The sequence below is a fragment of the Pseudophryne corroboree genome, chromosome 3 (genome assembly GCF_028390025.1).
Source record: "Pseudophryne corroboree isolate aPseCor3 chromosome 3, aPseCor3.hap2, whole genome shotgun sequence".
NCBI classification, from domain to species: Eukaryota; Metazoa; Chordata; class Amphibia; order Anura; family Myobatrachidae; genus Pseudophryne; species Pseudophryne corroboree.
This window is the reverse complement of record NC_086446.1, coordinates 440,128,652-440,153,651: the sequence shown is the minus strand read 5'-3', so window position 1 is coordinate 440,153,651 and position 25,000 is coordinate 440,128,652. Positions and strand designations below refer to the sequence as shown.

Below are 25,000 nucleotides of genomic sequence, written 5' to 3'. Positions count from 1 at the left end.
CAGTGTATTTTGTGAAAGTGAGGACAGCCATTTGCGCAGTGGTGGTGCAAGTATACAGTGTTCCACATACAATGGTACAGGAAAAGAAATAACATCCGCCCAACGTGGGGCTCGAACCCACGATCCTGAGCTTAAGAGTCTCATGCTCTACCGACTGAGCTAGCCGGGATTGGTTGAGAATGTATGGAGGTGATGGCAAGGCAAGGCATCCTGACACTCCTGCTTTGTTTCATACACTAAAGTACACGAGTAAGTGTAAAATTAAGTATCTGTGGAGCATTGGTGGTTCAGTGGTAGAATTCTCGCTTGCCACGCGGGAGGCCCGGGTTCGATTCCCGGCTAATGCAGTCCTGAGTTTTTGCTGATATGGCAGTGTATTTTGTGAAAGTGAGGACAGCCATTTGCGCTGTCGTGGTGCAAGTATACAGTGTTCCACATACAATGGTACAGGAAAAGAAAACACATCCACCCAACATGGGGCTCTAACCCACGACCCTGAGATTAAGAGTCCCATGCTCTACCGACTGAGATAGCCAGGCTTGGTTGAGAATGTATGGAGGTGATGGCAAGGCAATGCATCCTGACACTCCTGCTTTGTTTCATACACTAAAGTACACGAGTAAGTGTAAAATTAAGTATCTGTGGAGCATTGGTGGTTCAGTGGTAGAATTCTTGCCTGCCACGCGGGAGGCCTAGGTTCGATTCACGGCCAATGCAGTCCTGAGTTTTTGCTGATATGGCAGTGCATTTTGTGAAAGTGAGGACAGCCATTTGCGCTGTGGTGGTGCAAGTTGACAGTGTTCCACATACAATGGTACAGGAAAAGAAAAAAAACATCCGCCCAATGTGGGGCTCGAACCCACTACCCTGAGATTAAGAGTCTCATGCTTTACCGACTGAGTTACCAATGCTTGGTAACCGAGGAGTTGTGGTGATGGCAAGGCAAGGCATCCTGACTCTCCTGCTTTGTTTTGTACACTAAAGTACATGAGTAAGTCTAAAATTAAGCATCTGTGGATCATTGGTGGTTCAGTGGTAGAAATCTAGCCGGCCACGTGGGAGGCCGGGTTCAATTCCCGGTCAATACATAGCTGAGTTTTTGCTGATAGGGCAGTGCATTTTGTGAAAGTGAGGACAGCCATTTGCGCTGTGGTGATGCAAGTATACACTGTTCCACATACAATGGTACAGGAAGAGAAAAAAACAACTGCCCAACATGGAGCTCAAATACATGACCCTAAGATTAATAGTCTTATGCTCTAGCAACTGTGCTAGTCGGGCTTGGTTACGTAGGCTTGGAGGTGATGGCAAGGCAAGGCATCCTGACACTCCTGCTTTGTTTTATACACTAAAGTACATGAGTAAGTGTAAAATTAGGCATCTGTGGAGCATTGGTGGTTCAGTGGTAGAATTCTCGCCTGCCACGCGTGAGGCCCGGAATCGATTCCCGGCCAATGCAGTCCTGAGTTTTTGCTGATATGGCAGTGTATTTTGTGAAAGTGAGGACAGCCATTTGCGCTGTGGTGGTGCAAGTATACAGTGTTCCACATACAATGGTACAGGAAAAGAAAATACATCCGCCCAACGTGGGGCTCGAACCCAAGACCCTGAGATTAAGAGTCTCATGCTCTACCGACTGAGCTAGCCGGGCTTGGTTGAGAATGCATGGAGGTGATGGCAAGGCAAGGCATCCTGACACTCCTGCTTTGTTTCATACACTAAAGTACACGAATAAGTGTAAACTTAAGTTTCTCTGGAGCATTGGTGGTTCAGTTGTAGAATTCTCGCCTGCCACGCGGGAGGCCCGGGTTCGATTCCTGGCCACTGCAGTCCTGAGCTTTTGCTGATATGGCAGTGCATTTTGTGAAAGTGAGGACAGCCATTTGCGCTGTGGTGGTGCAAGTTGACAGTGTTCCACATACAATGGTACAGGAAAAGAAAAAAAACATCCACCCAATGTGGGGCTCGAACCCACGACCCTGAGATTAAGAGTCTCATGCTCTACCGACTGAGCTAGCCAGGCTTGGTTGCGAATGCATGGAGGTGATGGCAAGGCAAGGCAAGGCAAGGCAAGGCAAGGCATCCTGACACTCCTGCTTTGTTTCATACACTAAAGTACACGAGTAAGTGTAAAATTAAGTACCTGTGGAGCATTGGTGGTTCAGTGGTAGAATTCTCGCCTTCCACGCGGGAGGCCTGAGTTTTTGCTGATATGGCAGTGCATTTTGTGAAAGTGAGGACAGCCATTTGCGCTGTGGTGGTGCAAGTTGACAGTGTTCCACATACAATGGTACAGGAAAAGAAAAAAAACAGCCGCCCAATGTGGGGCTCGAACCCACGACCCTGAGATTAAGAGTCTCATGCTTTACCGACTGAGTTAGCAATGCTTGGTAACCGAGGAGTTGTGGTGATGGCAAGGCAAGGCATCCTGACTCTCCTGCTTTGTTTTGTACACTAAAGTACATGAGTAAGTCTAAAATTAAGCATCTGTGGATCAATGGTGGTTCAGTGGTAGAAATCTAGCCGGCCACGTGGGAGGCCGGGTTCAATTCCCGGTCAATACATTCCTGAGTTTTTGCTGATAAGGCAGTGCATTTTGTGAAAGTGAGGACAGCCATTTTCGCTGTGGTGATGCAAGTATACACTGTTCCACATACAATGGTACAGGAAGAGAAAAAAACAACTGCCCAACATGGAGCTCAAATACATGACCCTAAGATTAATAGTCTTATGCTCTAGCGACTGTGCTAGTCGGGCTTGATTACATAGGCTTGGAGGTGATGGCAAGGCAAGGCATCCTGACACTCCTGCTTTGTTTTATACACTAAAGTACATGAGTAAGTGTAAAATAAGGCATCTGTGGAGCATTGGTGGTTCAGTGGTAGAATTCTCGCCTGCCATGCGTGAGGCCCGGAATCGATTCCCGGCCAATGCAGTCTTGAGTTTTTCCTGATATGGCAGTGTATTTTGTGAAAGTGAGGACAGCCATTTGCGCTGTTGTGGTGCAAGTATACAGTGTTCCACATACAATGGTACAGGAAAATAAAAAACATCCGCCCAACGTGGGGCTCGAACCCACGACCCTGAGATTAAGAGTCTCATGCTCTACCGACTGAGCTAGCCAGGCTTGGTTGAGAATGTATGGAGGTGATGGCAAGGCAAGGCATCCTGACACTCCTGCTTTGTTTTATACACTAAAGTACACGAGTAAGTGTAAAATTAAGTATCTATGGAGCATTGGTGGTTCAGTGGTAGAATTCTTGCCTGCCACGCGGGAGGCCCGGGTTCGATTCCCGGCCAATGCAGTCCTGAGTTTTTGCTGATATGGCAGTGCATTTTGTGAAAGTGAGGACAGCCATTTGCGCTGTGGTGGTGCAAGTTGACAGTGTTCCACATACAATGGTACAGGAAAAGAAAAAAAACATCCGCCCAATGTGGGGCTCGAACCCACGACCCTAAGATTAAGAGCCTCATGCTTTACCGAATGAGTTAGCAATGCTTGGTAACTGAGGGGTTGTAGTGATGGCAAGGCAAGGCATCCTGACTCTCCTGCTTTGTTTTGTACACTAAAGTACATGAGTAAGTCTAAAATTAAGCATCTGTGGATCATTGGTGGTTCAGTAGTAGAAATCTAGCCGGCCACGTGGGAGGCCGGGTTCAATTCCCGGTCAATACATTCCTGAGTTTTTGCTGATAGGGCAGTGCATTTTGTGAAAGTGAGGACAGCCATTTGCGCTGTGGTGATGCAAGTATACACTGTTCCACATACAATGGTACAGGAAGAGAAAAAAACAACTGCCCAACATGGAGCTCAAATACATGACCCTAAGATTAATAGTCTTATGCTCTAGCGACTGTGCTAGTCGGGCTTGGGTACGTAGGCTTGGAGGTGATGGCAAGGCATCCTGACACTCCTGCTTTGTTTTATACACTAAAGTACATGAGTAAGTGTAAAATTAGGCATCTGTGGAGCATTGGTGGTTCAGTAGTAGAATTCTCGCCTGCCACGCGTGAGGCCCGGAATCGATTCCCGGCCAATGCAGTCCTGAGTTTTTGCTGATATGGCAGTGTATTTTGTGAAAGTGAGGACAGCCATTTGCGCTGTGGTGGTGCAAGTATACAGTGTTCCACATACAATGGTACAGGAAAAGAAAAAACATCCGCCCAACGTGGGGCTTGAACCCACGACCCTGAGATTAAGAGTCTCATGCTCTACCGACTGAGCTAGCCAGGCTTGGTTGAGAATGTATGGAGGTGATGGCAAGGCAAGGCATCCTGACACTCCTGCTTTGTTTCATAAACTAAAGTACACGAGTAAGTGTAAAATTAAGTATCTGTGGAGCATTGGTGGTTCAGTGGTAGAATTCTCGCCTGCCACGCGGGAGGCCTGGGTTCGATTCCCGGCCAATGCAGTCCTGAGTTTTTGCTGATATGGCAGTGCATTTTGTGAAAGTGAGGACAGCCATTTGCGCTGTGGTGGTGCAAGTTGACAGTGTTCCACATACAATGGTACAGGAAAAGAAAAAAATCATCCGCCCAATGTGGGGCTCGAACCCACGACCCTGAGATTAAGAGTCTCATGCTTTACCGACTGAGTTAGCAATGCTTGGTAACCGAGGAGTTGTGGTGATGGCAAGGCAAGGCATCCTGACTCTCCTGCTTTGTTTTGTACACTAAAGTACATGAGTAAGTCTAAAATTAAGCATCTGTGGATCATTGGTGGTTCAGTGGTAGAAATCTAGCCGGCCACGTGGTAGGCCGGGTTCAATTCCCGGTCAATACATTCCTGAGTTTTTGCTGATAGGGCAGTGCATTTTGTGAAAGTGAGGACAGCCATTTGCGCTGTGGTGATGCAAGTATACACTGTTCCACATACAATGGTACAGGAAGAGAAAAAAACAACTGCCCAACATGGAGCTCAAATACATGACCCTAAGATTAATAGTCTTATGCTCTAGCGACTGTGGTAGTCGGGCTTGGTTACGTAGGCTTGGAGGTGATCGCAAGGCAAGGCATCCTGACACTCCTGCTTTGTTTTATACACTAAAGTACATGAGTAAGTGTAAAATTAGGCATCTGTGGAGCATTGGTGGTTCAGTGGTAGAATTCTCGCCTGCCACTCGTGAGGCCCGGAATCGATTCCCGGCCAATGCAGTCCTGAGTTTTTGCTGATATGGCAGTGTATTTTGTGAAAGTGAGGACAGCCATTTGCGCTGTGGTGGTGCAAGTATACAGTGTTCCACATGCAATGGTACAGGAAAAGAAAAAACATCCGCCCAACGTGGGGCTCGAACCCACGACCCTGAGATTAAGAGTCTCATGCTCTACCGACTGAGCTAGCCAGGCTTGGTTGAGAATGTATGGAGGTGATGGCAAGGCAAGGCATCCTGACACTCCTGCTTTGTTTCATACACTAAAGTACACGAGTAAGTGTAAAATTAAGTATCTGTGGAGCATTGGTGGTTCAGTGGTAGAATTCTTGCCTGCCACGCGGGAGGCCTGGGTTCGATTCCCGGCCAATGCAGTCCTGAGTTTTTGCTGATATGGCAGTGCATTTTGTGAAAGTGAAGACAGCCATTTGCGCTGTGGTGGTGCAAGTTGACAGTGTTCCACATACAATGGTACAGGAAAAGAAAAAACATCCGCCCAACGTGGGGCTCGAACCCACGACCCTGAGATTAAGAGTCTCATGCTCTACCGACTGAGCTAGCCATGCTTGGTTGCGAATGCATGGAGGTGATGGCAAGGCAAGGCAAGGCATCCTGACACTCCTGCTTTGTTTCATACACTAAAGTACACGAGTAAGTGTAAAATTAAGTACCTGTGGAGCATTGGTGGTACAGTGGTAGAATTCTCGCCTTCCACGCGGGAGGCCTGGGTTTGATTCCCGGCCAATGCAGTCCTGAGTTTTTGCTGATATGGCAGTGCATTTTGTGAAAGTGAGGACAGCCATTTGCGCTGTGGTGGTGCAAGTTGACAGCGTTCCACATACAATGGTACAGGAAAAGAAAAAAAACATCCGCCCAATGTGGGGCTCGAACCCACGACCCTGAGATTAAGAGTCTCATGCTTTACCGACTGAGTTAGCAATGCTTGGTAACCAAGGAGTTGTGGTGATTGCAAGGCAAGGCATCCTGACTCTCCTGCTTTGTTTTGTACACTAAAGTACATGAGTAAGTCTAAAATTAAGCATCTGTGGATCATTGGTGGTTCAGTGGTAGAAATCTAGCCGGCCACGTGGGAGGCCGGGTTCAATTCCCGGTCAATACATTTCTGAGTTTTTGCTGATAGGGCAGTGCATTTTGTGAAAGTGAGGACAGCCATTTGCGCTGTGGTGATGCAAGTATACACTGTTCCACATACAATGGTACAGGAAGAGAAAAAAACAACTGCCCAACATGGAGCTCAAATACATGACCCTAAGATTAATAGTCTTATGCTCTAGCGACTGTGCTAGTCGGGCTTGGTTACGTAGGCTTGGAGGTGATGGCAAGGCAAGGCATCCTGACACTCCAGCTTTGTTTTATACACTAAAGTACATGAGTAAGTGTAAAATTAAGCATCTGTGGAGCATTGGTGGTTCAGTAGTAGAATTCTCGCCTGCCACGCGTGAGGCCCGGAATCGATTCCCGGCCAATGCAGTCCTGAGTTTTTGCTGATATGGCAGTGTATTTTGTGAAAGTGAGGACAGCCATTTGCGCTGTGGTGGTGCAAGTATACAGTGTTCCACATACAATGGAACAGGAAAAGAAAAAACATCCGCCCAACGTGGGGCTTAAACCCACGACCCTGAGATTAAGAGTCTCATGCTCTACCGACTGAGCTAGCCAGGCTTGGTTGAGAATGTATGGAGGTGATGGCAAGGCAAGGCATCCTGACACTCCTGCTTTGTTTCATAAACTAAAGTACACGAGTAAGTGTAAAATTAAGTATCTGTGGAGCATTGGTGGTTCAGTGGTAGAATTCTCGCCTGCCACGCGGGAGGCCTGGGTTCGATTCCTGGCCAATGCGGTGCTGAGGTTTTGCTGATATGGCAGTGCATTTTGTGAAAGTGAGGACAGCCATTTGCGCTGTGGTGGTGCAAGTAGACAGTGTTCCACATACAATGGTACAGGAAAAGAAAAAAAACATCCGCCCAATGTGGGTCTCGAACCCACGACCCTGAGATTAAGAGTCTTATGCTTTACCGACTGAGTTAGCAATGCTTGGTAACCGAGGAGTTGTGGTGATGGCAAGGCAAGGCATCCTGACTCTCCTGCTTTGTTTTGTACACTAAAGTACATGAGTAAGTCTAAAATTAAGCATCTGTGGATCATTGGTGGTTCAGTGGTAGAAATCTAGCCGGCCACGTGGGAGGCAGGGTTCAAATCCCGGTCAATACATTCCTGAGTTTTTGCTGATAGGGCAGTGCATTTTGTGTAAGTGAGGACAGCCATTTGCGCTGTGGTGATGCAAGTATACACTGTTCCACATACAATGGTACAGGAAAAGAAAAAAACAACTGCCCAACATGGAGCTCAAATACATGACCCTAAGATTAATAGTCTTATGCTCTAGCGACTGTGCTAGTCGGGTTTGGTTACGTAGGCTTGGAGGTGATGGCAAGGCAAGGCATCCTGACACTACTGCTTTGTTTTATACACTAAAGTACATGAGTAAGTGTAAAATTAGGCATCTGTGGAGCATTGGTGGTTCAGTGGTAGAATTCTCGCCTGCCACGCGTGAGGCCCGGAATCGATTCCCGGCCAATGCAGTCCTGAGTTTTTGCTGATATGGCAGTGTATTTTGTGAAAGTGAGGACAGCTATTTGCGCTGTGGTGGTGCAAGTTGACAGTGTTCCACATACAATGGTACAGGAAAAGAAAAAACATCCGCCCAACGTGGGGCTCGAACCCACGACCCTGAGATTAAGAGTCTCATGCTCTACCGACTGAGCTAGCCAGGATTGGTTGCGAATATATGGAGGTGATGGCAAAGCAAGGCAAAGCATCCTGACACTCCTGTTTTGTTTCATACACTAAAGTACACGAGTAAGTGTAAATAAAGTACCTGTGGAGCATTGGTGGTTCAGTGGTAGAATTCTCGCCTTCCACGCGGGAGGCCTGGGTTCGATTCCCGGCCAATGCAGTCCTGAGTTTTTGCTGATATGGCAGTGCATTTTGTGAAAGTGAAGACAGCCATTTGCGCTGGGTTGGTGCAAGTTGACAGTGTTCCACATACAATGGTACAGGAAAAGAAAAAACATTCGCCCAACGTGGGGCTCGAACCCATGACCCTGAGATTAAGAGTCTCATGCTCTAACGACTGAGCTAGCCAGGCTTGGTTGCGAATGCATGGAGGTGATGGCAAGGCAAGGCATCCTGACACTCCTGCTTTGTTTCATACACTAAAGTACAGGAGTAAGTGTAAAATTAAGTATCTGTGGAGCATTGGTGGTTCAGTGGTAGAATTGTCACCTGCCATGCGGGAGGCCCGGGTTTGATTCCCGGCCAATGCAGTCCTGAGTTTTTGCTGATATGGCAGTGCATTTTGTGAAAGTGAGGACAGCCATTTGCGCTGTGGTGGTGCAAGTTGACAGTGTTCCACATACAATGGTACAGGAAAAGAAAAAAGACATCCGCCCAATGTGGGGCTCAAACCCACGACCCTGAGATTAAGAGTCTCATGCTTAACCGACTAAGTTAGCAATGCTTGGTAACCGAGGAGTTGTGGTGATGGCAAGGCAAGGCATCCTGACTCTCCTGCTTTGTTTTGTACACTAAAGTACATGAGTAAGTCTAAAATTAAGCATCTGTGGATCATTGGTGGTTCAGTGGTAGAAATCTAGCCGGCCACATGGGAGGCCGGGTTCAATTCCCGGTCAATACATTCCTGAGTTTTTGCTGATAGGGCAGTGCATTTTGTGAAAGTGAGGACAGCCATTTGCGCTGTGGTGATGCAAGTATACACTGTTCCACATACAATGGTACAGGAAGAGAAAAAAACAACTGCCCAACATGGAGCTCAAATACATGACCCTAAGATTAATAGTCTTTTGCTCTAGCGACTGTGCTAGTCGGGCTTGATTACGTAGGCTTGGAGGTGATGGCAAGGCAAGGCATCCTGACACTCCTGCTTTGTTTTATACACTAAAGTACATGAGTAAGTGTAAAATTAGGCATCTGTGGAGCATTGGTGGTTCGGTGGTAGAATTCTCGCCTGCCACGCATGAGGCCCGGAATCAATTCCCGGCCAATGCAGTCCTGAGTTTTTGCTGATATGGCAGTGTATTTTGTGAAAGTGAGGACAGCCATTTGCGCTGTGGTGGTGCAAGATGACAGTGTTCCACATACAATGGTACAGGAAAAGAAATAACATCCGCCCAACGTGGGGATCGAACCCACGAGTCTGAGATTAAGAGTCTCATGCTCTACCGACTGAGCTAGCCGGGCTTGGTTGAGAATGTATGGAGGTGATGGCAAGGCAAGGCATCCTGACACTCCTGCTTTGTTTCATACACTAAAGTACACGAGTAAGTGTAAAATTAAGTTACTGTGGAGCATTGGTGGTTCAGTGGTAGAATTCTCGCCTGCCACGCGGGAGTCCCGGGTTCGATTCCCGGCCAATGCAGTCCTGAGCTTTTGCTGATATGGCAGTGCATTTTGTGAAAGTGAGGACAGCCATTTGCGCTGTGGTGGTGCAAGTTGACAGTGTTCCACATACAATGGTACGGGAAAAGAAAAAAAACATCCGCCCAATGTGGGGCTCGAACCCACAACCCTGAGATTAAGAGTCTCATGCTTTACCAACTGAGTTAGCAATGCTTGGTAACCGAGGAGTTGTGGTGATGGCAAGGCAAGGCATCCTGACTCTCCTGCTTTGTTTTGTACACTAAAGTACATGAGTAAGTCTAAAATTAAGCATCTGTGGATCATTGGTGGTTCAGTGGTAGAAATCTAGCCGGCCACGTGGGAGGCCGGGTTCAATTCCCGGTCAATACATTCCTGAGTTTTTGCTGATAGGGCAGTGCATTTTGTGAAAGTGAGGACAGCCATTTGCGCTGTGGTGATGCAAGTATACACTGTTCCACATACAATGGTACAGGAAGAGAAAAAAACAACTGCCCAACATGGAGCTCAAATACATGACCCTAAGATTAATAGTCTTATGCTCTAGCGACTGTGCTAGTCGGGCTTTGTTACGTAGGCTTGGAGGTGATGGCAAGGCAAGGCATCCTGACACTCCTGCTTTGTTTTATACACTAAAGTACAAGAGTAAGTGTAAAATTAGGCATCTGTGGAGCATTGGTGGTTCAGAGGTAGAATTCTCGCCTGCCACGCATGAGGCCCGGAATCAATTCCCGGCCAAGGCAGTCCTGAGTTTTTGCTGATATGGCAGTGTATTTTGTGAAAGTGAGGACAGACATTTGCGCTGTGGTGGTGCAAGTTGACAGTGTTCCACATACAATGGTACAGGAAAAGAAATAACATCTGCCCAACGTGGGGCTCGAACCCACGAGTCTGAGATTAAGGGTCTCATGCTCTACCGACTGAGCTAGCCGGGCTTGGTTGAGAATGTATGTAGGTGATGGCAAGGCAAGGCATCCTGACACTCCTGCTTTGTTTCATACACTAAAGTACACGAGTAAGTGTAAAATTAAGTTTCTGTGGAGCATTGGTGGTTCAGTGGTAAAATTCTTGCCTGCCACGCGGGAGGCCTGGGTTCGATTCCCGGCCAATGCAACCCTGAGCTTTTGCTGATATGGCAGTGCATTTTGTGAAAGTGAGGACAGCCATTTGCGCTGTGGTGGTGCAAGTTGACAGTGTTCCACATACAATGGTACTGGAAAAGAAAAAAAACATCCGCCCAATGTGGGGCTCGAACCCACGACCCTGAGATTAAGAGTCTCATGCTTTACCGACTGAGTTAGCAATGCTTGGTAACCGAGGAGTTGTGGTGATGGCAAGGCAAGGCATCCTGACTCTCCTGCTTTGTTTTGCACACTAAAGTACATGAGTAAGTCTAAAATTAAGCATCTGTGGATCATCGGTGGTTCAGTGGTAGAAATCTAGCCGGCCACGTGGGAGGCCGGGTTCAATTCCCGGTCAATACATTCCTGAGTTTTTGCTGATAGGGCAGTTCATTTTGTGAAAGTGAGCACAGCCATTTGCGCTGTGGTGATGCAAGTATATACTGTTCCACATACAATGGTACAGGAAGAGAAAAAAACAACTGCCCAACATGGAGCTCAAATACATGACTCTAAGATTAATAGTCTTATGCTCTAGCGACTGTGCTAGTCGGGCTTGGTTACGTAGGCTTGGAGGTGATGGCAAGGCAAGGCATGGCATCCTGACACTCCTGCTTTGTTTTATACACTAAAGTACATGAGTAAGTGTAAAATTAGGTATCTGTGGAGCATTGGTGGTTCAGTGGTAGAGTTCTCGCCTGCCGCGCGTGAGGCCCGGAATCGATTCCCGGCCAATGCAGTCCTGAGTTTTTGCTGATATGGCAGTGTATTTTGTGAAAGTGAGGACAGCCATTTGCGCTGTGGTGGTGCAAGTATACACTGTTCCACATACAATGGTTCATGAAAAGAAAAAACATCCGCCCAACGTGGGGCTCGAACCCACGACCCTGAGATTAAGAGTCTCATGCTCTACCGACTGAGCTAGCCAGGCTTGGTTTAGAATGTATGGAGGTGATGGTAAGGCAAGGCATCCTGACACTCCTGCTTTGTTTCATACACTAAAGTACACGAGTACGTGTAAAATTAAGTATCTGTGGAGCATTGGTGGTTCAGTGGTAGAATTCTCGCCTGCCACGCGGGAGGCCAGGGTTCGATTCCCGGCCAATGCAGTCCTTAGTTTTTGCTGAAATGGCAGTGTATTTTGTGAAAGTGAGGACAGCCATTTGCGCTGTGATGGTGCAAGTATACAGTTTTCCACATACAATGGTACAGGAAAAGAAAAAACATCCGCCCAACGTGGGGCTCTAACCCACGACCCTGAGATTAAGAGTCTCATGCTTTACCGACTGAGTTAGCAATGCTTGGTAACCGAGGAGTTGTGGTGATGGAAAGGGAAGGCATCCTGACTCTCCTGCTTTGTTTTGTACACTAAAGTACATGAGTAAGTCTAAAAATAAGCATCTGTGGATCATTGGTGGTTCAGTGGTAGAAATCTAGCCGGCCACGTGGGAGGCCAGGTTCAATTCCCGGTCAATACATTCCTGAGTTTTTGCTGATAGGGCAGTGCATTTTGTGAAAGTGAGGACAGCCATTTGCGCTGTGGTGATGCAAGTATACACTGTTCCACATACAATGGTACAGGAAAAGAAAAAAACAACTGCCCAACATGGAGCTCAAATACATGACCCTAAGATTAATAGTCTTATGCTCTAGCGACTGTGCTAGTCGGGCTTGGTTACGTAGGCTTGGAGGTGATGGCAAGGCAAGGCATCCTGACACTACTGCTTTGTTTTATACACTAAAGTACATGAGTAAGTGTAAAATTAGGCATCTGTGGAGCATTGGTGGTTCAGTGGTAGAATTCTCGCCTGCCACGCGTGAGGCCCGGAATCGATTCCCGGCCAATGCAGTCCTGAGTTTTTGCTGATATGGCAGTGTATTTTGTGAAAGTGAGGACAGCTATTTGCGCTGTGGTGGTGCAAGTTGACAGTGTTCCACATACAATGGTACAGGAAAAGAAAAAACATCCGCCCAACGTGGGGCTCGAACCCACGACCCTGAGATTAAGAGTCTCATGCTCTACCGACTGAGCTAGCCAGGCTTGGTTGCGAACATATGGAGGTGATGGCAAAGCAAGGCAAAGCATCCTGACACTCCTGTTTTGTTTCATACACTAAAGTACACGAGTAAGTGTAAATAAAGTACCTGTGGAGCATTGGTGGTTCAGTGGTAGAATTCTCGCCTTCCACGCGGGAGGCCTGGGTTCGATTCCCGGCCAATGCAGTCCTGAGTTTTTGCTGATATGGCAGTGCATTTTGTGAAAGTGAAGACAGCCATTTGCGCTGGGTTGGTGCAAGTTGACAGTGTTCCACATACAATGGTACAGGAAAAGAAAAAACATTCGCCCAACGTGGGGCTCGAACCCACGACCCTGAGATTAAGAGTCTCATGCTCTAACGACTGAGCTAGCCAGGCTTGGTTGCGAATGCATGGAGGTGATGGCAAGGCAAGGCATCCTGACACTCCTGCTTTGTTTCATACACTAAAGTACACGAGTAAGTGTAAAATTAAGTACCTGTGGAGCATTGGTGGTTCACTGGTAGAATTCTCGCCTTCCACGCAGGAGGCCTGGGTTCGATTCCCGGCCAATGCAGTCCTGAGTTTTTGCTGATATGGCAGTGCATTTTGTGAAAGTGAGGACAGCCATTTGCGCTGTGGTGGTGCAAGTTGACAGTGTTCCACATACAATGGTACAGGAAAAGAAAAAAAACATCCGCCCAATGTGGGGCTCAAACCCACGACCCTGAGATTAAGAGTCTCATGCTTTACCGACTGAGTTAGCAATGCTTGGTAACTGAGGAGTTGTGGTGATGGCAAGGCAAGGCATCCTGACTCTCCTGCTTTGTTTTGTACACTAAAGTACATGAGTAAGTCTAAAATTAAGCATCTGTGGATCATTGGTGGTTCAGTGGCAGAAATCTAGCCGGCCACGTGGGAGGCCGGGTTCAATTCCCGGTCAATACATTCCTGAGTTTTTGCTGATAGGGCAGTGCATTTTGTGAAAGTGAGGACAGCCATTTGCGCTGTGGTGATGCAAGTATACACTGTTCCACATACAATGGTACAGGAAGAGAAAAAAACAACTGCCCAACATGGAGCTCAAATACATGACCCTAAGATTAATAGTCTTATGCTCTAGCGACTGTGCTAGTCGGGCTTGGTTACGTAGGCTTGGAGGCGATGGCAAGGCAAGGCATCCTGACACTCCTGCTTTGTTTTATACACTAAAGTGCATGAGTAAGTGTAAAATTAGGCATCTGTGGAGCATTGTTGGTTCAGTGGTAGAATTCTCGCCTGCCACGCATGAGGCCCGGAATCGATTCCCGGCCAATGCAGTCCTGAGTTTTTGCTGATATGGCAGTGTATTTTGTGAAAGTGAGGACAGCCATTTGCGCTGTGGTGGTGCAAGTATACAGTGTTCCACATACAATGGTACATGAAAAGAAAAAACATCCGCCCAACATTGGGCTCGAACCCACGACCTTGAGATTAAGAGTCTCATGCTCTAGCGACTGAGCTAGCCAGGCTTGGTTGAGAATGTATGGAGGTGATGGTAAGGCAAGGCATCCTGACACTCCTGCTTTGTTTCATACACTAAAGTACAGGAGTAAGTGTAAAATTAAGTATCTGTGGAGCATTGGTGGTTCAGTGGTAGAATTGTCGCCTGCCACGCGGGAGGCCCGGGTTCGATTCCCGGCCAATGCAGTCCTGAGATTTTGCTGATATGGCAGTGCATTTTGTGAAAGTGAGGACAGCCATTTGCGCTGTGGTGGTGCAAGTTGACAGTGTTCCACATACAATGGTACAGGAAAAGAAAAAAAACATCCGCCCAATGTGGGGCTCGAACCCACGACCCTGAGATTAAGAGTCTCATGCTTTACCGACTGAGTTAGCAATGCTTGGTAACCAAGGAGTTGTGGTGATGGCAAGGCAAGGCATCCTGACTCTCCTGCTTTGTTTTGTACACTAAAGTACATGAGTAAGTCTAAAATTAAGCATCTGTGGATCATTGGTGGTTCAGTGGTAGAAATCTAGCCGGCCACGTGGGAGGCCGGGTTCAATTCCCGGTCAATACATTCCTGAGTTTTTGCTGATAGGGCAGTGCATTTTGTGAAAGTGAGGACAGCCATTTGCGCTGTGGTGATGCAAGTATACACTTGTCCACATACAATGGTACAGGAAGAGAAAAAAACAACTGCCCAACATGGAGCTCAAATACATGACCCTAAGATTAATAGTCTTATGCTCTAGCGACTGTGCTAGTCGGGCTTGATTACGTAGGCTTGGAGGTGATGGCAAGGCAAGGCACCCTGACACTCCTGCTTTGTTTTATACACTAAAGTACATGAGTAAGTGTAAAATTAGGTATCTGTGGAGCATTGGTGGTTCGGTGGTAGAATTCTCGCCTGCCACGCATGAGGCCCGGAATCAATTCCCGGCCAATGCAGTCCTGAGTTTTTGCTGATATGGCAGTGCATTTTGTGAAAGTGAGGACAGCCATTTGCGCTGTGGTGGTGCAAGTTGACAGTGTTCCACATACAATGGTACAGGAAAAGAAATAACATCCGCCCAACGTGGGGCTTGGACCCACGACCCTGAGATTAAGAGTCTCATGCTCTACCGACTGAGCTAGCCAGGCTTGGTTGAGAATGTATGGAGGTGATGGTAAGGCAAGGCATCCTGACACTCCTGCTTTGTTTCATACACTAAAGTACAGGAGTAAGTGTAAAATTAAGTATCTGTGGAGCATTGGTGGTTCAGTGGTAGAATTGTCGCCTGCCACGCGGGAGGCCCGGGTTCGATTCCCGGCCAATGCAGTCCTGAGTTTTTGCTGATATGGCAGTGTATTTTGTGAAAGGGAGGACAGCCATTTGCGCTGTGGTGGTGCAAGTATACAGTGTTCCACATACAATGGTACATGAAAAGAAAAAACATCCGCCCAACATGGGGCTCGAACCCACGACCCTGAGATTAAGAGTCTCATGCTCTAGCGACTGAGCTAGCCAGGCTTGGTTGAGAATGTATGGAGGTGATGGTAAGGCAAGGCATCCTGACACTCCTGCTTTGTTTCATACACTAAAGTACAGGAGTAAGTGTAAAATTAAGTATCAGTGGAGCATTGGTGGTTCAGTGGTAGAATTGTCACCTGCCATGCGGGAGGCCCGGGTACGATTCCCGGCCAATGCAGTCCTGAGTTTTTGCTGATATGGCAGTGCATTTTGTGAAAGTGAGGACAGCCATTTGCGCTGTGGTGGTGCAAGTTGACAGTGTTCCACATACAATGGTACAGGAAAAGAAAAAAAACATCCGCCCAATGTGGGGCTCGAACCCACGACCCTGAGATTAAGAGTCTCATGCTTTACCGACTAAGTTAGCAATGCTTGGTAACCGAGGAGTTGTGGTGATGGTAAGGCAAGGCATCCTGACTCTCCTGCTTTGTTTTGTACACTAAAGTACATGAGTAAGTCTAAAATTAAGCATCTGTGGATCATTGGTGGTTCAGTGGTAGAAATCTAGCCGGCCACGTGGGAGGCCGGGTTCAATTCCCGGTCAATACATTCCTGAGTTTTTGCTGATAGGGCAGTGCATTTTGTGAAAGTGAGGACAGCCATTTGCGCTGTGGTGATGCAAGTATACACTGTTCCACATACAATGGTACAGGAAGAGAAAAAAACAACTGCCCAACATGGAGCTCAAATACATGACCCTAAGATTAATAGTCTTTTGCTCTAGCGACTGTGCTAGTCGGGCTTGATTACGTAGGCTTGGAGGTGATGGCAAGGCAAGGCATCCTGACACTCCTGCTTTGTTTTATACACTAAAGTACATGAGTAAGTGTAAAATTAGGCATCTGTGGAGCATTGGTGGTTCGGTGGTAGAATTCTCGCCTGCCACGCATGAGGCCCGGAATCAATTCCCGGCCAATGCAGTCCTGAGTTTTTGCTGATATGGCAGTGTATTTTGTGAAAGTGAGGACAGCCATTTGCGCTGTGGTGGTGCAAGTTGACAGTGTTCCACATACAATGGTACAGGAAAAGAAATAACATCCGCCCAACGTGGGGATCGAACCCACGAGTCTGAGATTAAGAGTCTCATGCTCTACCGACTGAGCTAGCCGGGCTTGGTTGAGAATGTATGGAGGTGATGGCAAGGCAAGGCATCCTGACACTCCTGCTTTGTTTCATACACTAAAGTACACGAGTAAGTGTAAAATTAAGTTACTGTGGAGCATTGGTGGTTCAGTGGTAGAATTCTCGCCTGCCACGCGGGAGTCCCGGGTTCGATTCCCGGCCAATGCAGTCCTGAGCTTTTGCTGATATGGCAGTGCATTTTGTGAAAGTGAGGACAGCCATTTGCGCTGTGGTGGTGCAAGTTGACAGTGTTCCACATACAATGGTACGGGAAAAGAAAAAAAACATCCGCCCAATGTGGGGCTCGAACCCACAACCCTGAGATTAAGAGTCTCATGCTTTACCAACTGAGTTAGCAATGCTTGGTAACCGAGGAGTTGTGGTGATGGCAAGGCAAGGCATCCTGACTCTCCTGCTTTGTTTTGTACACTAAAGTACATGAGTAAGTCTAAAATTAAGCATCTGTGGATCATCGGTGGTTCAGTGGTAGAAATCTAGCCGGCCACGTGGGAGGCCGGGTTCAATTCCCGGTCAATACATTCCTGAGTTTTTGCTGATAGGGCAGTTCATTTTGTGAAAGTGAGCACAGCCATTTGCGCTGTGGTGATGCAAGTATATACTGTTCCACATACAATGGTACAGGAAGAGAAAAAAACAACTGCCCAACATGGAGCTCAAATACATGACTCTAAGATTAATAGTCTTATGCTCTAGCGACTGTGCTAGTCGGGCTTGGTTACGTAGGCTTGGAGGTGATGGCAAGGCAAGGCATGGCATCCTGACACTCCTGCTTTGTTTTATACACTAAAGTACATGAGTAAGTGTAAAATTAGGTATCTGTGGAGCATTGGTGGTTCAGTGGTAGAGTTCTCGCCTGCCGCGCGTGAGGCCCGGAATCGATTCCCGGCCAATGCAGTCCTGAGTTTTTGCTGATATGGCAGTGTATTTTGTGAAAGTGAGGACAGCCATTTGCGCTGTGGTGGTGCAAGTATACACTGTTCCACATACAATGGTTCATGAAAAGAAAAAACATCCGCCCAACGTGGGGCTCGAACCCACGACCCTGAGATTAAGAGTCTCATGCTCTACCGACTGAGCTAGCCAGGCTTGGTTTAGAATGTATGGAGGTGATGGTAAGGCAAGGCATCCTGACACTCCTGCTTTGTTTCATACACTAAAGTACACGAGTACGTGTAAAATTAAGTATCTGTGGAGCATTGGTGGTTCAGTGGTAGAATTCTCGCCTGCCACGCGGGAGGCCAGGGTTCGATTCCCGGCCAATGCAGTCCTTAGTTTTTGCTGAAATGGCAGTGTATTTTGTGAAAGTGAGGACAGCCATTTGCGCTGTGATGGTGCAAGTATACAGTTTTCCACATACAATGGTACAGGAAAAGAAAAAACATCCGCCCAACGTGGGGCTCTAACCCACGACCCTGAGATTAAGAGTCTCATGCTTTACCGACTGAGTTAGCAATGCTTGGTAACCGAGGAGTTGTGGTGATGGAAAGGGAAGGCATCCTGACTCTCCTGCTTTGTTTTGTACACTAAAGTACATGAGTAAGTCTAAAAATAAGCATCTGTGGATCATTGGTGGTTCAGTGGTAGAAATCTAGCCGGCCACGTGGGAGGCCAGGTTCAATTCCCGGTCAATACATTCCTGAGTTTTTGCTGATAGGGCAGTGCATTTTGTGAAAGTGAGGACAGCCATTTGCGCTGTGGTGATGCAAGTATACACTGTTCCACATACAATGGTACAGGAAAAGAAAAAAACAACTGCCCAACATGGAGCTCAAATACATGACCCTAAGATTAATAGTCTTATGCTCTAGCGACTGTGCTAGTCGGGCTTGGTTACGTAGGCTTGGAGGTGATGGCAAGGCAAGGCATCCTGACACTACTGCTTTGTTTTATACACTAAAGTACATGAGTAAGTGTAAAATTAGGCATCTGTGGAGCATTGGTGGTTCAGTGGTAGAATTCTCGCCTGCCACGCGTGAGGCCCGGAATCGATTCCCGGCCAATGCAGTCCTGAGTTTTTGCTGATATGGCAGTGTATTTTGTGAAAGTGAGGACAGCTATTTGCGCTGTGGTGGTGCAAGTTGACAGTGTTCCACATACAATGGTACAGGAAAAGAAAAAACATCCGCCCAACGTGGGGCTCGAACCCACGACCCTGAGATTAAGAGTCTCATGCTCTACCGACTGAGCTAGCCAGGCTTGGTTGCGAACATATGGAGGTGATGGCAAAGCAAGGCAAAGCATCCTGACACTCCTGTTTTGTTTCATACACTAAAGTACACGAGTAAGTGTAAATAAAGTACCTGTGGAGCATTGGTGGTTCAGTGGTAGAATTCTCGCCTTCCACGCGGGAGGCCTGGGTTCGATTCCCGGCCAATGCAGTCCTCAGTTTTTGCTGATATGGCAGTGCATTTTGTGAAAGTGAAGACAGCCATTTGCGCTGGGTTGGTGCAAGTTGACAGTGTTCCACATACAATGGTACAGGAAAAGAAAAAACATTCGCCCAACGTGGGGCTCGAACCCACGACCCTGAGATTAAGAGTCTCATGCTCTAACGACTGAGCTAGCCAGGCTTGGTTGCGAATGCATGGAGGTGATGGCAAGGCAAGGCATCCTGACACTCCTGCTTTGTTTCATACACTAAAGTACACGAGTAAGTGTAAAATTAAGTACCTGTGGAGCATTGGTGGTTCACTGGTAGAATTCTCGCCTTCCACGCAGGAGGCCTGGGTTCGATTCCCGGCCAATGCAGTCCTGAGTTTTTGCTGATATGGCAGTGCATTTTGTGAAAGTGAGGACAGCCATTTGCGCTGTGGTGGTGCAAGTTGACAGTGTTCCACATACAATGGTACAGGAAAAGAAAAAAAACATCCGCCCAATGTGGGGCTCAAACCCACGACCCTGAGATTAAGAGTCTCATGCTTTACCGACTGAGTTAGCAATGCTTGGTAACTGAGGAGTTGTGGTGATGGCAAGGCAAGGCATCCTGACTCTCCTGCTTTGTTTTGTACACTAAAGTACATGAGTAAGTCTAAAATTAAGCATCTGTGGATCATTGGTGGTTCAGTGGCAGAAATCTAGCCGGCCACGTGGGAGGCCGGGTTCAATTCCCGGTCAATACATTCCTGAGTTTTTGCTGATAGGGCAGTGCATTTTGTGAAAGTGAGGACAGCCATTTGCGCTGTGGTGATGCAAGTATACACTGTTCCACATACAATGGTACAGGAAGAGAAAAAAACAACTGCCCAACATGGAGCTCAAATACATGACCCTAAGATTAATAGTCTTATGCTCTAGCGACTGTGCTAGTCGGGCTTGGTTACGTAGGCTTGGAGGCGATGGCAAGGCAAGGCATCCTGACACTCCTGCTTTGTTTTATACACTAAAGTGCATGAGTAAGTGTAAAATTAGGCATCTGTGGAGCATTGTTGGTTCAGTGGTAGAATTCTCGCCTGCCACGCATGAGGCCCGGAATCGATTCCCGGCCAATGCAGTCCTGAGTTTTTGCTGATATGGCAGTGTATTTTGTGAAAGTGAGGACAGCCATTTGCGCTGTGGTGGTGCAAGTATACAGTGTTCCACATACAATGGTACATGAAAAGAAAAAACATCCGCCCAACATTGGGCTCGAATCCACGACCTTGAGATTAAGAGTCTCATGCTCTAGCGACTGAGCTAGCCAGGCTTGGTTGAGAATGTATGGAGGTGATAGTAAGGCAAGGCATCCTGACACTCCTGCTTTGTTTCATACACTAAAGTACAGGAGTAAGTGTAAAATTAAGTATCTGTGGAGCATTGGTGGTTCAGTGGTAGAATTGTCGCCTGCCACGCGGGAGGCCCGGGTTCGATTCCCGGCCAATGCAGTCCTGAGATTTTGCTGATATGGCAGTGCATTTTGTGAAAGTGAGGACAGCCATTTGCGCTGTGGTGGTGCAAGTTGACAGTGTTCCACATACAATGGTACAGGAAAAGAAAAAAAACATCCGCCCAATGTGGGGCTCGAACCCACGACCCTGAGATTAAGAGTCTCATGCTTTACCGACTGAGTTAGCAATGCTTGGTAACCAAGGAGTTGTGGTGATGGCAAGGCAAGGCATCCTGACTCTCCTGCTTTGTTTTGTACACTAAAGTACATGAGTAAGTCTAAAATTAAGCATCTGTGGATCATTGGTGGTTCAGTGGTAGAAATCTAGCCGGCCACGTGGGAGGCCGGGTTCAATTCCCGGTCAATACATTCCTGAGTTTTTGCTGATAGGGCAGTGCATTTTGTGAAAGTGAGGACAGCCATTTGCGCTGTGGTGATGCAAGTATACACTTGTCCACATACAATGGTACAGGAAGAGAAAAAAACAACTGCCCAACATGGAGCTCAAATACATGACCCTAAGATTAATAGTCTTATGCTCTAGCGACTGTGCTAGTCGGGCTTGATTACGTAGGCTTGGAGGTGATGGCAAGGCAAGGCACCCTGACACTCCTGCTTTGTTTTATACACTAAAGTACATGAGTAAGTGTAAAATTAGGTATCTGTGGAGCATTGGTGGTTCAGTGGTAGAATTCTCGCCTGCCACGCATGAGGCCCGGAATCAATTCCCGGCCAATGCAGTCCTGAGTTTTTGCTGATATGGCAGTGCATTTTGTGAAAGTGAGGACAGCCATTTGCGCTGTGGTGGTGCAAGTTGACAGTGTTCCACATACAATGGTACAGGAAAAGAAATAACATCCGCCCAACGTGGGGCTTGGACCCACGACCCTGAGATTAAGAGTCTCATGCTCTACCGACTGAGCTAGCCAGGCTTGGTTGAGAATGTATGGAGGTGATGGTAAGGCAAGGCATCCTGACACTCCTGCTTTGTTTCATACACTAAAGTACAGGAGTAAGTGTAAAATTAAGTATCTGTGGAGCATTGGTGGTTCAGTGGTAGAATTGTCGCCTGCCACGCGGGAGGCCCGGGTTCGATTCCCGGCCAATGCAGTCCTGAGTTTTTGCTGATATGGCAGTGTATTTTGTGAAAGGGAGGACAGCCATTTGCGCTGTGGTGGTGCAAGTATACAGTGTTCCACATACAATGGTACATGAAAAGAAAAAACATCCGCCCAACATGGGGCTCGAACCCACGACCCTGAGATTAAGAGTCTCATGCTCTAGCGACTGAGCTAGCCAGGCTTGGTTGAGAATGTATGGAGGTGATGGTAAGGCAAGGCATCCTGACACTCCTGCTTTGTTTCATACACTAAAGTACAGGAGTAAGTGTAAAATTAAGTATCAGTGGAGCATTGGTGGTTCAGTGGTAGAATTGTCACCTGCCATGCGGGAGGCCCGGGTACGATTCCCGGCCAATGCAGTCCTGAGTTTTTGCTGATATGGCAGTGCATTTTGTGAAAGTGAGGACAGCCATTTGCGCTGTGGTGGTGCAAGTTGACAGTGTTCCACATACAATGGTACAGGAAAAGAAAAAAAACATCCGCCCAATGTGGGGCTCGAACCCACGACCCTGAGATTAAGAGTCTCATGCTTTACCGACTAAGTTAGCAATGCTTGGTAACCGAGGAGTTGTGGTGATGGTAAGGCAAGGCATCCTGACTCTCCTGCTTTGTTTTGTACACTAAAGTACATGAGTAAGTCTAAAATTAAGCATCTGTGGATCATTGGTGGTTCAGTGGTAGAAATCTAGCCGGCCACGTGGGAGGCCGGGTTCAATTCCCGGTCAATACATTCCTGAGTTTTTGCTGATAGGGCAGTGCATTTTGTGAAAGTGAGGACAGCCATTTGCGCTGTGGTGATGCAAGTATACACTGTTCCACATACAATGGTACAGGAAGAGAAAAAAACAACTGCCCAACATGGAGCTCAAATACATGACCCTAAGATTAATAGTCTTTTGCTCTAGCGACTGTGCTAGTCGGGCTTGATTACGTAGGCTTGGAGGTGATGGCAAGGCAAGGCATCCTGACACTCCTGCTTTGTTTTATACACTAAAGTACATGAGTAAGTGTAAAATTAGGCATCTGTGGAGCATTGGTGGTTCGGTGGTAGAATTCTCGCCTGCCACGCATGAGGCCCGGAATCAATTCCCGGCCAATGCAGTCCTGAGTTTTTGCTGATATGGCAGTGTATTTTGTGAAAGTGAGGACAGCCATTTGCGCTGTGGTGGTGCAAGTTGACAGTGTTCCACATACAATGGTACAGGAAAAGAAATAACATCCGCCCAACGTGGGGATCGAACCCACGAGTCTGAGATTAAGAGTCTCATGCTCTACCGACTGAGCTAGCCGGGCTTGGTTGAGAATGTATGGAGGTGATGGCAAGGCAAGGCATCCTGACACTCCTGCTTTGTTTCATACACTAAAGTACACGAGTAAGTGTAAAATTAAGTTACTGTGGAGCATTGGTGGTTCAGTGGTAGAATTCTCGCCTGCCACGCGGGAGTCCCGGGTTCGATTCCCGGCCAATGCAGTCCTGAGCTTTTGCTGATATGGCAGTGCATTTTGTGAAAGTGAGGACAGCCATTTGCGCTGTGGTGGTGCAAGTTGACAGTGTTCCACATACAATGGTACGGGAAAAGAAAAAAAACATCCGCCCAATGTGGGGCTCGAACCCACAACCCTGAGATTAAGAGTCTCATGCTTTACCAACTGAGTTAGCAATGCTTGGTAACCGAGGAGTTGTGGTGATGGCAAGGCAAGGCATCCTGACTCTCCTGCTTTGTTTTGTACACTAAAGTACATGAGTAAGTCTAAAATTAAGCATCTGTGGATCATTGGTGGTTCAGTGGTAGAAATCTAGCCGGCCACGTGGGAGGCCGGGCTCAATTCCCGGTCAATACATTCCTGAGTTTTTGCTGATAGGGCAGTGGATTTTGTGAAAGTGAGGACAGCCATTTGCGCTGTGGTGATGCTAGTATACACTGTTCCACATACAATGGTACAGGAAGAGAAAAAAACAACTGCCCAACATGGAGCTCAAATACATGACCCTAAGATTAATAGTCTTATGCTCTAGCGACTGTGCTAGTCGGGCTTGATTACGTAGGCTTGGAGGTGATGGCAAGGCAAGGCATCCTGACACTCCTGCTTTGTTTTATACACTAAAGTACATGAGTAAGTGTAAAATTAGGCATCTGTGGAGCATTGGTGGTTCGGTGGTAGAATTCTCGCCTGCCACGCATGAGGCCCGGAATCAATTCCCGGCCAATGCAGTCCTGAGTTTTTGCTGATATGGCAGTGTATTTTGTGAAAGTGAGGACAGCCATTTGCGCTGTGGTGGTGCAAGTTGAAAGTGTTCCACATACAATGGTACAGGAAAAGAAATAACATCCGCCCAACGTGTAGCTCGAACCCACGAGTCTGAGATTAAGAGTCTCATGCGCTACCGACTGAGCTAGCCGGGCTTGGTTGAGAATGTATGGAGGTGAAGGCAAGGCAAGGCATCCTGACACTCCTGCTTTGTTTCATACACTAAAGTACACGAGTAAGTGTAAAATTAGGCATCTGTGGAGCATTGGTGGTTCAGTGGTAGAATTCTCGCCTGTCACTCGTGAGGCCCGGAATCGATTCCCGGCCAATGCAGTCCTGAGTTTTTGCTGATATGGCAGTGTATTTTGTGAAAGTGAGGACAGCCATTTGCGCTGTGGTGGTGCAAGTATACAGTGTTCCACATACAATGGTACAGGAAAAGAAAAAACATCCGCCCAACGTGGGGCTCGAACCCACGACCCTGAGATTAAGAGTCTCATGCTCTACCGACTGAGCTAGCCAGGCTTGGTTGAGAATGTATGGAGGTGATGGCAAGGCAAGGCATCCTGACACTCCTGCTTTGTTTCATACACTAAAGTACACGAGTAAGTGTAAAATTAGGCATCTGTGGAGCATTGGTGGTTCAGTGGTAGAATTCTCGCCTGTCACTCGTGAGGCCCGGAATCGATTCCCGGCCAATGCAGTCCTGAGTTTTTGCTGATATGGCAGTGTATTTTGTGAAAGTGAGGACAGCCATTTGCGCTGTGGTGGTGCAAGTATACAGTGTTCCACATACAATGGTACAGGAAAAGAAAAAACATCCGCCCAACGTGGGGCTCGAACCCACGACCCTGAGATTAAGAGTCTCATGCTCTACCGACTGAGC

At 47.4% G+C, this 25,000-nt stretch overlaps 47 non-coding genes across 47 annotated transcripts in view; 22 read left to right on the top strand and 25 right to left on the bottom strand.

The window, feature by feature from the left end:
* The first annotated feature begins 276 nt into the window (after positions 1-276).
* On the top strand, positions 277-347 carry TRNAG-GCC (transfer RNA glycine (anticodon GCC)). The gene has a single exon. It is a non-coding gene; the product is annotated as a tRNA-Gly (tRNA).
* Positions 348-1,578: 1,231 nt separating this feature from the next.
* Positions 1,579-1,651, bottom strand: TRNAK-CUU (transfer RNA lysine (anticodon CUU)). The gene has a single exon. It is a non-coding gene; the product is annotated as a tRNA-Lys (tRNA).
* Positions 1,652-1,950: 299 nt separating this feature from the next.
* On the bottom strand, positions 1,951-2,023 carry TRNAK-CUU (transfer RNA lysine (anticodon CUU)). The gene has a single exon. It is a non-coding gene; the product is annotated as a tRNA-Lys (tRNA).
* Positions 2,024-3,054: 1,031 nt separating this feature from the next.
* Positions 3,055-3,127, bottom strand: TRNAK-CUU (transfer RNA lysine (anticodon CUU)). Its single transcript has one exon. It is a non-coding gene; the product is annotated as a tRNA-Lys (tRNA).
* A 107-nt stretch (positions 3,128-3,234) lies between these two features.
* On the top strand, positions 3,235-3,305 carry TRNAG-GCC (transfer RNA glycine (anticodon GCC)). The gene has a single exon. It is a non-coding gene; the product is annotated as a tRNA-Gly (tRNA).
* Positions 3,306-4,161: 856 nt separating this feature from the next.
* TRNAK-CUU (transfer RNA lysine (anticodon CUU)) lies at positions 4,162-4,234 on the bottom strand. Its single transcript has one exon. It is a non-coding gene; the product is annotated as a tRNA-Lys (tRNA).
* A 107-nt stretch (positions 4,235-4,341) lies between these two features.
* Positions 4,342-4,412, top strand: TRNAG-GCC (transfer RNA glycine (anticodon GCC)). The gene has a single exon. It is a non-coding gene; the product is annotated as a tRNA-Gly (tRNA).
* An 861-nt stretch (positions 4,413-5,273) lies between these two features.
* On the bottom strand, positions 5,274-5,346 carry TRNAK-CUU (transfer RNA lysine (anticodon CUU)). Its single transcript has one exon. It is a non-coding gene; the product is annotated as a tRNA-Lys (tRNA).
* Positions 5,347-5,453: 107 nt separating this feature from the next.
* On the top strand, positions 5,454-5,524 carry TRNAG-GCC (transfer RNA glycine (anticodon GCC)). Its single transcript has one exon. It is a non-coding gene; the product is annotated as a tRNA-Gly (tRNA).
* Positions 5,525-5,643: 119 nt separating this feature from the next.
* Positions 5,644-5,716, bottom strand: TRNAK-CUU (transfer RNA lysine (anticodon CUU)). Its single transcript has one exon. It is a non-coding gene; the product is annotated as a tRNA-Lys (tRNA).
* Positions 5,717-6,760: 1,044 nt separating this feature from the next.
* On the bottom strand, positions 6,761-6,833 carry TRNAK-CUU (transfer RNA lysine (anticodon CUU)). Its single transcript has one exon. It is a non-coding gene; the product is annotated as a tRNA-Lys (tRNA).
* A 107-nt stretch (positions 6,834-6,940) lies between these two features.
* On the top strand, positions 6,941-7,011 carry TRNAG-GCC (transfer RNA glycine (anticodon GCC)). The gene has a single exon. It is a non-coding gene; the product is annotated as a tRNA-Gly (tRNA).
* An 861-nt stretch (positions 7,012-7,872) lies between these two features.
* Positions 7,873-7,945, bottom strand: TRNAK-CUU (transfer RNA lysine (anticodon CUU)). The gene has a single exon. It is a non-coding gene; the product is annotated as a tRNA-Lys (tRNA).
* A 111-nt stretch (positions 7,946-8,056) lies between these two features.
* On the top strand, positions 8,057-8,127 carry TRNAG-UCC (transfer RNA glycine (anticodon UCC)). Its single transcript has one exon. It is a non-coding gene; the product is annotated as a tRNA-Gly (tRNA).
* A 119-nt stretch (positions 8,128-8,246) lies between these two features.
* Positions 8,247-8,319, bottom strand: TRNAK-CUU (transfer RNA lysine (anticodon CUU)). The gene has a single exon. It is a non-coding gene; the product is annotated as a tRNA-Lys (tRNA).
* A 1,039-nt stretch (positions 8,320-9,358) lies between these two features.
* On the bottom strand, positions 9,359-9,431 carry TRNAK-CUU (transfer RNA lysine (anticodon CUU)). The gene has a single exon. It is a non-coding gene; the product is annotated as a tRNA-Lys (tRNA).
* A 107-nt stretch (positions 9,432-9,538) lies between these two features.
* Positions 9,539-9,609, top strand: TRNAG-GCC (transfer RNA glycine (anticodon GCC)). The gene has a single exon. It is a non-coding gene; the product is annotated as a tRNA-Gly (tRNA).
* An 861-nt stretch (positions 9,610-10,470) lies between these two features.
* TRNAK-CUU (transfer RNA lysine (anticodon CUU)) lies at positions 10,471-10,543 on the bottom strand. Its single transcript has one exon. It is a non-coding gene; the product is annotated as a tRNA-Lys (tRNA).
* Positions 10,544-10,650: 107 nt separating this feature from the next.
* TRNAG-GCC (transfer RNA glycine (anticodon GCC)) lies at positions 10,651-10,721 on the top strand. The gene has a single exon. It is a non-coding gene; the product is annotated as a tRNA-Gly (tRNA).
* An 866-nt stretch (positions 10,722-11,587) lies between these two features.
* TRNAK-CUU (transfer RNA lysine (anticodon CUU)) lies at positions 11,588-11,660 on the bottom strand. The gene has a single exon. It is a non-coding gene; the product is annotated as a tRNA-Lys (tRNA).
* A 107-nt stretch (positions 11,661-11,767) lies between these two features.
* TRNAG-GCC (transfer RNA glycine (anticodon GCC)) lies at positions 11,768-11,838 on the top strand. Its single transcript has one exon. It is a non-coding gene; the product is annotated as a tRNA-Gly (tRNA).
* An 859-nt stretch (positions 11,839-12,697) lies between these two features.
* On the bottom strand, positions 12,698-12,770 carry TRNAK-CUU (transfer RNA lysine (anticodon CUU)). Its single transcript has one exon. It is a non-coding gene; the product is annotated as a tRNA-Lys (tRNA).
* Positions 12,771-12,881: 111 nt separating this feature from the next.
* On the top strand, positions 12,882-12,952 carry TRNAG-UCC (transfer RNA glycine (anticodon UCC)). The gene has a single exon. It is a non-coding gene; the product is annotated as a tRNA-Gly (tRNA).
* Positions 12,953-13,071: 119 nt separating this feature from the next.
* TRNAK-CUU (transfer RNA lysine (anticodon CUU)) lies at positions 13,072-13,144 on the bottom strand. Its single transcript has one exon. It is a non-coding gene; the product is annotated as a tRNA-Lys (tRNA).
* Positions 13,145-13,251: 107 nt separating this feature from the next.
* Positions 13,252-13,322, top strand: TRNAG-UCC (transfer RNA glycine (anticodon UCC)). The gene has a single exon. It is a non-coding gene; the product is annotated as a tRNA-Gly (tRNA).
* A 1,041-nt stretch (positions 13,323-14,363) lies between these two features.
* TRNAG-GCC (transfer RNA glycine (anticodon GCC)) lies at positions 14,364-14,434 on the top strand. Its single transcript has one exon. It is a non-coding gene; the product is annotated as a tRNA-Gly (tRNA).
* An 861-nt stretch (positions 14,435-15,295) lies between these two features.
* TRNAK-CUU (transfer RNA lysine (anticodon CUU)) lies at positions 15,296-15,368 on the bottom strand. Its single transcript has one exon. It is a non-coding gene; the product is annotated as a tRNA-Lys (tRNA).
* Positions 15,369-15,475: 107 nt separating this feature from the next.
* On the top strand, positions 15,476-15,546 carry TRNAG-GCC (transfer RNA glycine (anticodon GCC)). The gene has a single exon. It is a non-coding gene; the product is annotated as a tRNA-Gly (tRNA).
* A 119-nt stretch (positions 15,547-15,665) lies between these two features.
* Positions 15,666-15,738, bottom strand: TRNAK-CUU (transfer RNA lysine (anticodon CUU)). The gene has a single exon. It is a non-coding gene; the product is annotated as a tRNA-Lys (tRNA).
* A 1,039-nt stretch (positions 15,739-16,777) lies between these two features.
* Positions 16,778-16,850, bottom strand: TRNAK-CUU (transfer RNA lysine (anticodon CUU)). Its single transcript has one exon. It is a non-coding gene; the product is annotated as a tRNA-Lys (tRNA).
* A 107-nt stretch (positions 16,851-16,957) lies between these two features.
* Positions 16,958-17,028, top strand: TRNAG-GCC (transfer RNA glycine (anticodon GCC)). The gene has a single exon. It is a non-coding gene; the product is annotated as a tRNA-Gly (tRNA).
* An 866-nt stretch (positions 17,029-17,894) lies between these two features.
* TRNAK-CUU (transfer RNA lysine (anticodon CUU)) lies at positions 17,895-17,967 on the bottom strand. Its single transcript has one exon. It is a non-coding gene; the product is annotated as a tRNA-Lys (tRNA).
* Positions 17,968-18,074: 107 nt separating this feature from the next.
* On the top strand, positions 18,075-18,145 carry TRNAG-GCC (transfer RNA glycine (anticodon GCC)). The gene has a single exon. It is a non-coding gene; the product is annotated as a tRNA-Gly (tRNA).
* An 859-nt stretch (positions 18,146-19,004) lies between these two features.
* TRNAK-CUU (transfer RNA lysine (anticodon CUU)) lies at positions 19,005-19,077 on the bottom strand. The gene has a single exon. It is a non-coding gene; the product is annotated as a tRNA-Lys (tRNA).
* A 111-nt stretch (positions 19,078-19,188) lies between these two features.
* On the top strand, positions 19,189-19,259 carry TRNAG-UCC (transfer RNA glycine (anticodon UCC)). Its single transcript has one exon. It is a non-coding gene; the product is annotated as a tRNA-Gly (tRNA).
* A 119-nt stretch (positions 19,260-19,378) lies between these two features.
* On the bottom strand, positions 19,379-19,451 carry TRNAK-CUU (transfer RNA lysine (anticodon CUU)). The gene has a single exon. It is a non-coding gene; the product is annotated as a tRNA-Lys (tRNA).
* A 107-nt stretch (positions 19,452-19,558) lies between these two features.
* On the top strand, positions 19,559-19,629 carry TRNAG-UCC (transfer RNA glycine (anticodon UCC)). Its single transcript has one exon. It is a non-coding gene; the product is annotated as a tRNA-Gly (tRNA).
* Positions 19,630-20,670: 1,041 nt separating this feature from the next.
* Positions 20,671-20,741, top strand: TRNAG-GCC (transfer RNA glycine (anticodon GCC)). Its single transcript has one exon. It is a non-coding gene; the product is annotated as a tRNA-Gly (tRNA).
* An 861-nt stretch (positions 20,742-21,602) lies between these two features.
* TRNAK-CUU (transfer RNA lysine (anticodon CUU)) lies at positions 21,603-21,675 on the bottom strand. Its single transcript has one exon. It is a non-coding gene; the product is annotated as a tRNA-Lys (tRNA).
* Positions 21,676-21,782: 107 nt separating this feature from the next.
* TRNAG-GCC (transfer RNA glycine (anticodon GCC)) lies at positions 21,783-21,853 on the top strand. The gene has a single exon. It is a non-coding gene; the product is annotated as a tRNA-Gly (tRNA).
* A 119-nt stretch (positions 21,854-21,972) lies between these two features.
* On the bottom strand, positions 21,973-22,045 carry TRNAK-CUU (transfer RNA lysine (anticodon CUU)). The gene has a single exon. It is a non-coding gene; the product is annotated as a tRNA-Lys (tRNA).
* Positions 22,046-23,084: 1,039 nt separating this feature from the next.
* TRNAK-CUU (transfer RNA lysine (anticodon CUU)) lies at positions 23,085-23,157 on the bottom strand. The gene has a single exon. It is a non-coding gene; the product is annotated as a tRNA-Lys (tRNA).
* Positions 23,158-23,264: 107 nt separating this feature from the next.
* On the top strand, positions 23,265-23,335 carry TRNAG-GCC (transfer RNA glycine (anticodon GCC)). The gene has a single exon. It is a non-coding gene; the product is annotated as a tRNA-Gly (tRNA).
* Positions 23,336-24,376: 1,041 nt separating this feature from the next.
* Positions 24,377-24,447, top strand: TRNAD-GUC (transfer RNA aspartic acid (anticodon GUC)). The gene has a single exon. It is a non-coding gene; the product is annotated as a tRNA-Asp (tRNA).
* Positions 24,448-24,566: 119 nt separating this feature from the next.
* On the bottom strand, positions 24,567-24,639 carry TRNAK-CUU (transfer RNA lysine (anticodon CUU)). Its single transcript has one exon. It is a non-coding gene; the product is annotated as a tRNA-Lys (tRNA).
* A 107-nt stretch (positions 24,640-24,746) lies between these two features.
* Positions 24,747-24,817, top strand: TRNAD-GUC (transfer RNA aspartic acid (anticodon GUC)). The gene has a single exon. It is a non-coding gene; the product is annotated as a tRNA-Asp (tRNA).
* A 119-nt stretch (positions 24,818-24,936) lies between these two features.
* TRNAK-CUU (transfer RNA lysine (anticodon CUU)) overlaps positions 24,937-25,000 on the bottom strand; it is a 73-nt gene continuing 9 nt past the window's right edge. The window contains exon 1 of the tRNA in view: positions 24,937-25,000. This exon is cut by the window's right edge and continues 9 nt beyond it. This is a non-coding gene — a tRNA (tRNA-Lys).